Here is a 14,188-nt window from a genome sequence, read left to right as displayed (position 1 = left end):
TAAGTTCATGGGACTAACAGAAAACAAAACAGGATGACTTTTGTTTCTGAGCAGTAAGGTTATCTGGAAAAGGCAGAGTTGATGATAGAATTTGAATTTGATTTTACAGGTTTTGCTTACATATATGGCAAATGTGTAAGAGTTGTTTCAACTAAACAGTGATTAGGTGGATGTTTACTTTTTTCCCCCCAAAATTTTGTGTATTATATATCTGTTTATTCATTTTAAATGAAAATAACAAAAGAATGGACTTTTGTGATGTATATATCCTGAATCTTTGAGTTTTTGAAAATGACCATCTTTCCTTCACAAATAAAAACTGACAACTTGCCTTAGTATAGAATAATTGTTACAAATTTTTTCTCTCCAAAATTCTCCATATGTTGCTTAATTATATTAATAGCTATTATATTGTAGAGTGTGGAACTAACTCTGTTTAGTGCATAGAATGTTACCTTTTGTATTGTCCCAAAGTGTACAAATTCATTCTTTAAACCTAAAATTTGAAAATTTCATCCTTATGTACATGGAGGTAAATCTTTGCATAAGTTTTACCGGGTATTTGATGGGCTTTTTTATAAGTCGATTTAGATTTTTTTTTTTTGGTCCAGGAAAATTGTAGTGTCCACTAACTCTTTTCCTTTTGCTATTTCTTTGTCTCATCTTATGTCTTTTTAAAAAGTGAATCCTTCTTAATCATAAGTATTATTATAAAGTAGTTCTATATCAAATGAATTTATATGTTTTATAGATTTTCTTCATCTAAAGTATATTTTTCATTTGCATTCTTAGTATTATGCTTTTTGTTTTTTGAGTTATAGAATATCTTCATAGCTGCTTTTTGGTAATTTTTTCCTGTTTATTCATATTTAAATGAGAAGGTAACTAATCCATATTTTTGTAAGTGAGAAACACATGTAATTTAGATTGCTCTTGTTTTTATTTTCTAGGCTCCTGATTGCTGCTAGATATTCCATTGCTTTTAAGTCAGAAGTCTCATTGCTATATATAGCTTCCATCTATCCCTTTGATATTTTGTAGTCCTAAACTTTAAACATTCTATTGATTTAAGAGGGAATATCTTTGTCCCTCATAAGAGATAGATTATTAACAGATGTTAATTACCATCAATTAACATAATCTTTTACTATATTTATGAGGATATTCTGAGAACATGCAAAACAATACTTTGTAAGGAACTCTGAATAATTTTTTTAGCCAGTAAGTCATATCCATAGTCCTTATAGGCCCAACATTTTCTCCTTAACACTTTATTTTCTTCAGAAATATAACTTTCTTTAAATAAGTTTTGCTATAATATTAATTGAATAGATGGAAATATAGTGTAAGAATTGGTTTAAGTAAAAATATACTAATGCACCAGATTTGAGAGTGAACTAGTCCTGACTGATTGGGAAAGCAGATACAAGGGTATTTTCTTTCTCAGTTTTATCCTTTCTGTGAGATAGTCTTCACACGAAGAAATGCATGCATTGACAGAAATTGCATACTGATTTTCCCCCCAGTGAACTGACATAGATTTCTGTGGTTACTTCTGAGAATTCCTCATATTGACAAGCAGATAGTTAAAAATTTCTTTCTTTTAGGACTATTGGATCTTTGCATCTCTAATATTGTTTATAAACTTTCAAAGAAAGATTTTGTGAAGTCAACTATATATCATTAGCTTTTAGTCAATTCAAGCTAAAACTGCTATAAATAAAGTTGAAATGTACCTTCATGTATCAACAGTCTCTTATATTTTAAACTGATTGAAAGCAGTTTTCTCTCTAATTTCTTGCTTCAACGTTAGTGTTTTGTGCAGTACTTGCACATGGTGAACTCAGTCATTTTTGTTCATCAAAATAAACTCTTATTGTATTTTATCATAGTTAGAATTGAACTTCTAGGTAATTAAAATGTGAAAACCCAATGACATTTTTTCCTTTCTGGAGAGTTCTCAGACTCTCAGCCACTGAAATTGATCTCTATTTGATTGAAAATTATTATGTAAAACAATAGTAATAAAATCTCAAGAGACATACTGGTTGTCTCTAAAGTATGAAAGACTTTAAAATAGGATATAAAATGAATTACATTATTTTAAAAGGCAAAATATTTTAATTGTTTAATCACTGCTATTTCAAAACACATATAGTCACAATGACATGCTATTTCTTTTGGAACAATTTACTACTTCATTTCTGCAATGTTACAACCCACTCCATGGTACTGCAAAGGAAATATTAGTGAAATAACTGATTTCCCCTTTGTGGTAGGAATACCATTATTGTGGTATTATAGAAAAATCTAACAATAAATGGCTAAAATTATTAGCTCACTATAAGAACAGACCAAGACAATATGTATAAACTTGTTATGCATGTACTGAAAAATTCAATGAAACTAACAGAGATGAACTTTCATGAAGATAGAAGTGAGGCAGAATTATAAATCAAACAATTTTGTTGTTAAATGATTAAAGAGACTACTAATGTTAGGATAATAAAAGTACTAAGAGAAAACATGGAGAAGCAGAATGCACCTGTGTTTCGTCAGCACAGGTCGGGAAGATAATTCCATAAAGAAAGATTTTAATACCTTCCAAAGCTCTCTGAAAATTGGAGATGATTACATGAAGCCATCATAATTGTTTATCACTAGACATCAATATCATCCAACTGATTTCCCTTGATGTGATTCAATGCTCATCAACAAACCTCCTAAATATAAATTTACATTTATTTCAATTATTTTATAGGGGAAAAGATGTGGAAGAGTGAAAACTGTGTTCTTTGCTTTAAAGATGTCTCTTTTACTAACATTCAGCATAAATATAACTTCATTAAGAATGGGTAAGGACATACAGACAGATTATGTCTAATTTTACTCAAAATGTTGAATTTTTTTTACATGTGAAAAGCTAAAGACCCGAAACTGGACAAGGGTTCACACAAAAATAACACCTAAAGATGAGATCCTGCCTCTGTGTATAAATTGTACCTTTAAGTATTATTGATAATTCACATTATCTCTTAGTGTGACAATGGGATACTTTGTATTTTATTAATGCCTTGAGGATAACTTTAATTGCCATGTACATAGTTCAGGAAACATTAGATTTTAGGTCTGGAAATTTAGAATGAGTTTTTCTCCGTTAGATACTATTTAGTAATCTTAAGCATATCTCCTTAGTTTTCTAATCTCTGTGCCAATAATACCTGTTTTTAGCTATATCAAGAGAGTGTCAAGATTTTTCAATTAAGAAAATAAACGTGGGCTTCTCTGGTGGCGGAGTGGTTGAGAGTCCACCTGCCGATGCAGGGGACACGGGTTCGTGCTCTGGTACGGGAAGATCCCACATGCCGCGGAGCGGCTGGGCCCGTGAGCCATGGCCACTGAGCCTGCGCGTCCGGAGCCTGTGCTCCGCAACGGGAGAGGCCACAACAGTGAGAGGCCCGCGCACCGCAAAAAAAAAAAAAAAAAAGAAAAGAGACGTGAACTTCCCTGGTGGCACAGTGGTTAAGAATCCGCCTGCCAATGCAGGGGACATGGGTTCGAGCTCTGGATCAGGAAGATCCCATATTCTGCGAAGCAAATAAGCCCGTGCTCCACAACTACTGAGCCTGTGCTCTAGAGCCCGTGAGCCACAACTATTGAGCCCACGTGCCACAGCTACTGAAGCCCGTGCGCCTAGAGCCCATGCTCTGCAACAAGAGAAGTCACCGCAAGGAGACGCCCTTGCACCGCAATGAAGAGTAGCCCTGCTCACCGCAATTAGAGAAAGCCCGTGAGCAGCAAGGAAGACCCAACGCAGCCAAAAAATTAATTAAATAAATAAATACTTAAAAAAAGGAAAACGTGAAAAATTTTAGAAAGTTCTGTGTAACATTAAAAGAAAACTAATATCGAGGTGCTAATTAATAGATTTCATCAATCTGAATAAAAATTTATTTTCCCATTGTTTAAAGTGGTATTCAATAATCTCCTATTTAATTCTTTATTAAAGACTCCTTAAATTAATAGAGCATACAAATTTTATTCAGGTCATTTAATTTTTCTTTTTGCTTTTTCAGTAGAGCATGAAAAACAGTTGTCATATTACTATTAAAGACTGACTGGCTTTCATTGATTATAGGACCAAAATGAAGAGTTGATATTTGGCTATCCATTAGTATTTTCCCTATAATTAAGAAAAACTTGTAAGATGGGTGAATTTTGCTGGAGATTACAAGGTAATTCTGGTATGCATAGAGAAAGGAACACAGTACTAAAAAAACAATACTCAGTAACAGCTGGCTTGCATTTATAATTAGATATGAACAATCATCAAAATGTAAAAGTGGTAAATAATTGAGCTTTATAAGACCTATAATAGTTCTACAAATAGGCATAGTACATGGATACTTCTCCCTCTGATATAATTAGTAACATGAAAAGGAATTGGAAGCATAATGGAACAAAAAGGAATTTAAAAATTCTCAGATAGTCTTCAAATGTACTTGGTCATTTAAAGATGAGTTTGTATTAAAACAAATCATTTTAATCTGACAGAGGAACAAATAAATATTAATAGAACTAGCTAAGGGAGGAGGGAAGGATAATTTAGGAGCTTGGGGTTAACATATACACACTACTATATATAAAATAGATAATGAACAAGTACCTACTGTATAGCACAGGGAACTCTACTCAATATTCTGTAATAACCTATATGGGAAAAGAATCTGAAAAAGAATGAATATATGTATATGTATAACTGAATCACTTTCTGTACATCTGAAATTTACACAACATTGTAAATCAACTATACTCCAATATGTTTTTTTAGAAAAAGAACTAGTTAAGGTGATATATTTCTAGTTACAAGCAAGTGAAAAAAAATTAAAGTAAGGTCTACTTTCATCTAGAGCAAGATTCCCTAGGCCATTTACTGAATTGAAGGAAGAAATCTAACAATGTTATTATTTCACTGTGATAATCGGAACCTAAATTTTATTGTTGTTGTTGTTGAAAGTGTAAATAATTAAAATGTATTGCTTTGCTTATTAAGAAGGCTAAAAAGCAAATGCTTTTGTATTAATGTCTTTATATTACTGGAACTATAATAATTACCTGTGTCTATTGTTCTTTCTCTCTCTCTCTCTCCCTATATATATATATATATATATATATATATATATATATATATATATATATATATATATTTCTACTTTAGAAAACAGTTTCTCAATTAAAGATATTCATATTTAGGCAAACTATTATAATAAAATTAAAAACAAAATCAATAGAGATATTTTCCTGGCATCTTCCTCCTCCGTATATGTTCATTTAATTCAGTTAAGATTTGTCAAATGCAAAAGTCCTAACTTAATCAAATTTGGTTTTATTATCAAAATCATATTTTAATCAATGATGCTTATCAAGACTGAAAGTTATAAATTTTGATCAAGAAGAGTAGAATATATCAGAGAAATATTTTTACTGGAGATCCATGGAAGTAACCTGATAGAATATTCTAACTTTGTTTAACACACGCACACACACACACACACAAACACACACACACACACCCCTACCCCAAAAGTGAGATTTTCCCTTTTACTTAAGATTCATAAGGATGTAATATTTAAGGATATTTTAAAATAAATATGAATTTAATATGGAGCTCTACACTTTCAAGTCTGTCATCAGATTCAGTAATCAGCCCACTCACTTTTCAATTAGTTGAGGTTACACAGTTTCATTTAATATTTGAGTTATTCAGTTTAATTAAAGTAACAAATTCAGACTTGAATGTGTTCAAAGGGGTAGAAAAATTAATTGCAATTTAGAATGTAGCATTTAAAAAAAGATGTCCTCTAACAGCCTGGAACTTAAAAATATTTGGACTAAAATTTGAAAAGTTACTCATTTGAAGCTCAAGAAGTATGTCAACTTTACAAATATTAAGTAAATAGTATTTTGTTTATACAAAGTTAATACATTAGTTGATAATTTTATAATTTATTTTACTTGCTTCAAAGTGAAAGGCACAGGGATAATATGACACAACTACAAACCTAAGCAATTAAATAGTGTAGCACTGTAAAATAATTTTTTAAAGGAATAATAAAATATTGCTCTTGTCTAGAAATGCCCTTACAGATCAAATAGTCCAATATATGAAGTTGTTCTACATTTAAAATCACAACGAAAGCACAAACATATGTGCTTAGGATACTTATTGAATACTTATATGAGTCATTGTGCTAGAGATCTCACAGCGAAGTGTTGCCTTGTTTTTGTGTTTCAATAACTTGATGAAGTATGTATTATTGTTTCTTTTTTTAATGGTATAATGATAGCATAAAACATTATTTGGATAAAAATTTTACATTGTAAAACATGTTTGTCATTATTATTTAACGTTAACAACAGCCTCAGATAGATCACACATGTACCATTGCACTAATTTTGGAGATCTGCAGACTAAGAATGAGAAAATGGAAATGACTTCCTCGTGTATCAAACTGTCTAGAGCTGAAAGCTTAGCTTTATAATTCTCATTTCCCTGCTTTTATCAATGACTAGGTCACATTTAGAGTAGTATTTACTGTTGATTATTATTAATGATGATTATTAATAATAAAAATATAACTCAGTGTCTGTTAAAGGGAATAAGTTTATTATTTATTATCACTTCCTCTTCATTGTGTTCTCATATTCATACAAATATCTAAATGACAGATGGACTTTTTAACAAATATTATGGGGCTTCCCTGGTGACGCAGTGGTTGAGAGTCCGCCTGCATTTGCAGGGGACACGGGTTCGTGCCCCGGTCCGGGAAGATCTCACATGCCGTGGAGCAACTGGGCCCGTGAGCCATGGCCGCTGAGCCTGTGCGTCCGGAACCTGTGCTCCGCAACGGGAGAGGCCACAACAGTGAGAGGCCCACGTACCACACACACACAAAAAAAATTATGATGAGCCCTACATTGAGTTTGGGATAACAGATTGCCTCTTATATACATATTTTTTACACTTATTAATTTCTCAAGAATTGGAAGGTATTGTGCAATCAATGTATTTATTTAAAATTGGTTTACTGTCTTAGCATTATCTTCTTCACACCTCATGTTAATAAAGCTAATAAAAACTATTATCAAATCAATGATATTATAAACTGTAACTTCTTAAAAATATGAAAATAAAATTCTTATGAGTAGTGTTTTTGCCTGTTGTTTGTTAGTTTTCTATTGGCTGGATTCATGTACTATACAAAATTATTCTAACAGTCTGTCAATTTATGACAGCATCTGCTTCTTGTCTTCTGTAATACAAATACTACATTAATTACATAGTATATACTGAGGTAACCAGGATATTTTTTTCCCAATTGACAGTGAAAAGAAAATGTATATGTTTTACATATATATAAATTAAAACTGTCCTTTTTAATGCATCCACGTGATTATACTTAAAATACCCTTTGCAGTTGTAAAGGTCTCTAGAATTTGCCTTGACTCTAATGTATAACTCTGGGAAAAATTACTTTGGGTGGTTGGCAGATTGTTATTTAAGTGGAATTTAGGGGAAGCAATCAGGTTGCAAAATCAGAGGAGGATGTTAACCTGAGTTTGCCAAGCATTTTATGAACGATTGAGAGCTATTGTCAATGGTTCTCATCAAACATCTATGTTATCACTAATAGGTATAATCTAAAAAGTAAAACAAATGAAGGTATATAAAATAACAGAAACAGATTCATAGATATAGAGAACAAGCTAGTGCTTACCAGTGGGGAGAAGGGAGGGGAGAAGGGTGAGACAAGGATATGGAATTAAGAGATACAAACTACTATATATAAAATAAATAAGCAACAAGGAAATGTTGTACAGCACAGAGAAATATAGCAATTATTTTATAAAAACTTTAAATGGAGTATAAACTATAAAAATATTGAGTCACTATGTTGTACTCCTGAAACTAATATAATATTGTAAATCAACTACACTTCAATATCAAAAAAAAAAAAAATAGAAGAGGTGCTGCTAAAATTGGGAAGAAGTCAACAAGGCTCCTTTCCATGTCAAACCCATTGTTGGGATTATAGCCCCAACAATAAGAATATAAGTATATCTGGGTGCTATTACCATATAAGCAGAAATATTAATCTATTTCCTACAAATCTAAAATTTAACAAAAAAAGTTAATAATGTAATACAAAGCAAGGCATAACAGTCTATGATAAAGTTACCTACAGTGCTACTCCAACAATTATTTACAAGTTGTGGGTGGAATAAAGAAATAATTCATTTTTTTGAAAATCCCCTTTTCTTCCCTTATGAAAAACAATAGAAATTAACTGAGAATTTTATCCTTTCTCTTTTCCCCATAAGGTGTGTTTTCAGTACTTCTAAGAATTAAATGAAAGGAAAGGTAGATATAACTAGAAGCTTATTAAAGATTTATCTTCAGAGTAATCCTATTTGTCTAGTGTTTAAAGGAAATATGAAAAAATATATAAATTCAAAGCAAATGTAAAAGATGATGTGAGTGGAGCCATTTAAAATAGAGCCAGAGCAGCCATTCCAGAGGAACTGCCTTGCATGTCTTGTTTTCTGTACCTCTGAACTGGACCAGACCACCTACATTCCACTACAATATCCTGTTGAAAGGACTGATAAATGAACTTTTACGTAGTGACCACTTCACCTGACTAATCAGTGAAGTACAGATCTAGCTTTACCTCATCTTTTACCAATGAACACTTCATCTGATGGATTACCTCATCTTGTACCAATTTATTCTTCTTAAAAAAACAAGTCACTTCATCTTCCTCTCTTTTCTTCATAAAAACCCTCAGCCCCTCTCCTGTAATGGAGAGGTTGGGTTTGGGTTTCTACCTAAGTTTGTGTATCCCGAATTGCAATTCTTTGATCCCAAGTAAAGGCTTCTCTTTTGAACTGCACTCTTGTTTTTTAGATTGACACAAAAGTTATGCACATTAAACAGATTAATATGAAATATATAACATTTTTATTGTAAAAACTGTTTGCCAAAGTTATTTTATTTATCTGCTGAGAAACAGTTGATGAGTTAAACATAAAGGGCCATATCTTTAATATTAGCAGGCTTTTTGCTATTGCATATTCAGAGTTAAAACAAAAAGACCCAAGTCCCTAGATTTGTTGTTAGTAAATTCAAAAGCTTGATGTTCCAGTTTATGCTAATAATTTGAAATGAGATGTGGGAATTGAAATAACCTGGGATGTTGGAGTTAATATGTACTCCACACTTAAACCTGGATCCTTCTACCATATGCAAGATCATGATCCTTGCTGTAAGAAAGAACAGATAGGAGTCTATTTTTCCTCCTAACAATAATGTTTCAATGTCTCTTCTACTAATAAGAACATAAAACATAATTAAAAATGAAATTAAATGTGTTTGGATAGTTATTTTCATTCATTTAAACAAAAAATTTTTACTTATAACTGTTACTTCCTCCATGTAAATTTCTAAAATCCCTAGATTACAGAACACGAAAGATTAGAGACTCTCTCATGATATTAATTTTCACTATCAACTCAATTTGTACTTTTGCATAAATATGTAAAGAAAAAGAAATCTAGATGCAATGTTTTTAAATGAAAACATTCAAGAAGATATTACGTACTAATTGACAATATTGGTGAAATAACCCCCAATTTATGGGACACACTGCAGAGCAAACATTTCAAAGCTAAATTACAGTTAAGAGCAATAGTGGTCAACTGCAGTATCTTTCACGGGTGTGCAATCAAGCAGTGTTTAAACAATAAAATGCTACAACTAGTGAACACACTAGTTAGGGAGATGTTTAGAAAACAGAATTTGAGCTGAGCAAGTGATATAATGTGGTGTAAGGAGAAAAAGATTTAAAGTATCAAACAAATTTATCAGATATTTCAGCAAACAATTCTATATGCTCTGGTTGAGTTTCATGCCCACCCTAAGCTTACAATGTTGGAAGAGTTTTAGGACCTTCTGTTATTTAGGTTCCCTTTTTTCCCACTAGTTATTTCCAGTATTTTCATGCTTTTGTGGATTGTGACTTTCCAAGAAGAGCATTTACTATTCTCATGTTTAGAAAATTAACTTACCAGATCCCCTTAGTTTTACAGAAGAAGTTACTAACTTCTCCAGAATTCAGAAAAAAAAAAAAACAAAAAAAAACAGGTTTGATAAAAATAAACCTGACCTGTGCATTCAGAAAGAAACATTAATGTTATTTTCATCAGGGATAAAATAAAGAATATTTGTATTTCAGGATAAATAAGACCATTTTTTCTTTTAGTATTTTGGGAAGAAACAAGTGGGAAACTGTGAAACTGAACAAGAGATAAAGAAATCCAAAGAGATAAAGAGAATACGTTTGTGAACAAATGTTCTGGAATTGTTTGGCAAGGCATCCCAGGTCCAGACTTACCTTACACATAAAAATAGCTGCTTTTTTTTTTCTCTAGCCAATAAAAGAAGGGATGTCTTACCTAAATCTATAATATTCTACTCCATTTTAATGTACCAGTGTTTAAATACATAGAATTGAAGTTCTTGTGTTTTCGTTTCTTCATTTGCACAGTAAGAATGAAACAATTAACATATGTAAATTATTTGAACCCTCAAATAACCATTTGATTGTTTTAAAACCGAAACAATCGATTATACTCTCTGATTGAAATAATGAGGTCGATTGATTCATTGATTTCAAATTGATCAATTGTATTATATGTTTTGCAGTGCCCACTTATGACATTTTGTCCATCTTTAATTTATTCAAGTCAATCAAATTATACTTGTTTCTATAGCTTGGTATATCTCAATTATCATTTAAATTGTATTGCATTTATTGAAAACAGAATTTATTACTTTCATTATAGTAAAAGATCAATATTTACCTTTAAGTAAAATATCTGTGATATTTTTCTCAGAAAAGTGTCACTCATCCTAAATTATGCATATTTACCTTTTATTTGATATTTTAGGGATTCTTTGATAATTATATATCAAATCCATTTGGAACATATTTTGATATTAAGGAAATTAACCAAGTCTATTTTCCATTTTAATAAGTCATTATTTTTTAAATCATTTATTGAATAATCCATCCTTTTGTTTATTGGGTTGAGGTACCACCTTCTATTTAGTTATAGTTGCCACTAGTGATAATCTTATATGCCACATTAATTTTGTTAATTAAAAAAACAATTTTTATGTTTTTATATGTTTAAAAAACATAATTTATAGTATATTCATAAAATAAATTAAAGTATTATTTGGACTGCTCTCTATACATTTAATTGAATATTTGCTCCTTTTAAAATGGGCATGCCTTTATATAAAATTAGAATATACTCCTGTGAGAAATGTTAAAAGAAAATCTCCACACCAACAGATTGAGTGCTTTTGTATGTTATTTTTTTTCACCAGTTTTTCCACAGGTTCAATTCTATTTTTGTTGATCAATTTCATAACATATTATTGTACACATTACCCATTTCACCCACTTTGCAAATGCATTAATGTAAAATCTTCAATATAGGTAAGATTTTAAGTCAGAGGAACACTCTGTTACCCACAGACTTTCCTTCTGGTGTGTTTCCATTGGCTCTCCAGATTCCCTTTCTGCGCCAGTAACGAGGTTGATCACAGACAAAAATGACTGTTGTTGACTTGGTTCCTTTCTTTTACATGGGCCAATTTACCTTCCAACTCTTATTCCTCCAGATTAAGGGTTTTTGTGTAGATAGGCTTTGCCAGGATGTCTTCTACCTGCCTTCTCTGGAAGTCACTTCTGTCTGGGGTGCTTCCTTCAACCACATTTCATCTGCTATTTTTCTTTTTTTCCTGATGAAAGTTCTTCAGAATTGATGTCATGACTTTGGCTTCCTCCCATCACTTCAAGGCTGATGCAGGTGTGATATTTCCCTCTCATACATGTTTATCTTTATGCATTTTGCCAAATATTGAAAGAGATGCTGGAAGCTCATATTCATAATATAATACTTTTGGAAGAAATTTTAGTAGTTATGTATAAAAATGATATTGAATACAAATATTACACATGCATTCAATAAGTTATAAGTGGCCATTAATTAATAAAATTAAAGTTCAAGAAGCTGTCTTCTTTTTCATCTCATATAGTTTAATACTTTTTTCCTTATTTAAATATAGGTGTTTACTTGATGTGTTTTTACCTTAGTTATAGATTCTCTAAAACATTAAAAGTTAAAAGGATTTGGGATATAAAATGGGAATTGAATAATCATTTTATTTACAAACTACTTTTTAATAAAATATAAAAGAACATATACTGACTGGTTTTCATGGATCAGGATTATTTTCTGAATATGCTGTCTATGCATTTTTAGTTATGAAACATTAAAATATTATTTTGCAGAATTTTTTGTAGTATTCTAGTGTTGTTTATCCAGTTTTGTTTATCATTTAAAATGTTATTTCCATTCAACATTATTTGTAGAAAACAACTATCAAGTGCTCTTACTCTAGTAATTAGATAATTACTATTTAACACTGACCTGTCTTCTTTCCATTAAACACCAACTCATTTTCTTAATGTAAATAGCATCATGAAAATTAAAGATGCAAGCTTCTTAAAGAATTCATGTACTAGAGAGATGAATGAAGACTAAATAAGACAGCATAGCCAATATGCCTCATTGAATTCTCAGTGAATGATTTTTTTCCTAAATCATAAAATTTAGAATGACATATTTTTAAATTCTACCTTTCTTCTAACTAACATATTGTTTTCCTTACATATTAGTGAAAAACAATTAAATAATAAGTCAAATTTCACTTGAAAAGTAAATGAAATATATACTGAGTAAATTAAAAAATATATGAGATCCCTAATTTTCTACAACTGAACATGGCCCATGCACTAAAAAAGAGTGTAACTAACAATCCCTCATTTTTAATTTGATGAGTTTTTAACACATTTGTTTACCTAGTACTAGCACTTTTTTTGGAGGCACCAAAATAATTTGGATCAGATAATTTCTCCTGTTCTTTTTCAATGGATATATGTTTTGAGTGTACTTTGATTAAAAGGAATGGTTTATATAACAACAATGCAAGGTTTTGTACAACCTAAGAGCCTATTATAAACAAACAATTCCTGCATGTTACATAGCCATCTAATTTACACTTCTTGTGTTATGCATAGTGAAAGCTAATGCATAGAGACTTAGAGTTCATGTTTAGTTTTGAATGTAATATTGCAATATTCTATTAACCATTTACTTTGTATTTTCCATATAAATGTATGTATATACAGACACACATAACATACATACATACATACATACATACACAGTGTTTAGTTGCTGTATTTTTTTTTCCTTTAGATCTGTTTTCTAGTTGCCACTAGTGACCTTGCTAGAAGATTTGTACTTTACAAAATGTCTGACCTTTTAGTCCAATCACACTGGGCAGGCTTCCATATTCATTAGGACTGCGAGAAGATAGATTTTATCATGTTTCTACAGTGACCATTATATTTATCAGCCAATTTCCATCTTCCCCAACATTTCCAGCTTGCTTAGGAATATTACTAGAATGAATAATACAGGAAATCTTTTGTACCCAAACACTAGCAATGTTAAACTGTTGCAATGTTCCATTCAATATAAAAAAGACTGTGATCAAACATAAATTATAAATAGTTGTTTGTACTACAAATAATTACACTGTGAACAATTCATATTTCATATTTGCATGCATACTAGAAAAACATCTGTGGCTTTTATATAAACAACATAGATTTGCCTAAGATAAAAAAAAATCTCATAGAGAACTAATGTAAAACTAGAATATAAACAACAACAATAATAAAGAATTGAGGTTTAGATATTTATTTTTGAATAAATATTGATTGTCATCCATAGAGACTATTTGATGTTTATTGAAATATATATTTCCATATATAGATTATAAAGCACTTCATAATGTTCCTGAAATATAGTACATGTTCCAAAATATTGTTTTACTAATTACTATTACTGAGTGAAAATTCTGTATGCATACCCAGGTGATACACGGGAAAGAAAAAATATTTGTAACTACTTTAAGAATGTTTTGCAGATAACATGGACCAATGTGCCTGTCACATTTTAAATGATAAGTAGCACATTTAAAATT

This window comes from Stenella coeruleoalba (genome assembly GCF_951394435.1).
Source record: "Stenella coeruleoalba genome assembly, chromosome: 5".
Lineage (NCBI taxonomy): Eukaryota > Metazoa > Chordata > Mammalia > Artiodactyla > Delphinidae > Stenella > Stenella coeruleoalba.
This window is presented reverse-complemented; position numbering follows the sequence as displayed.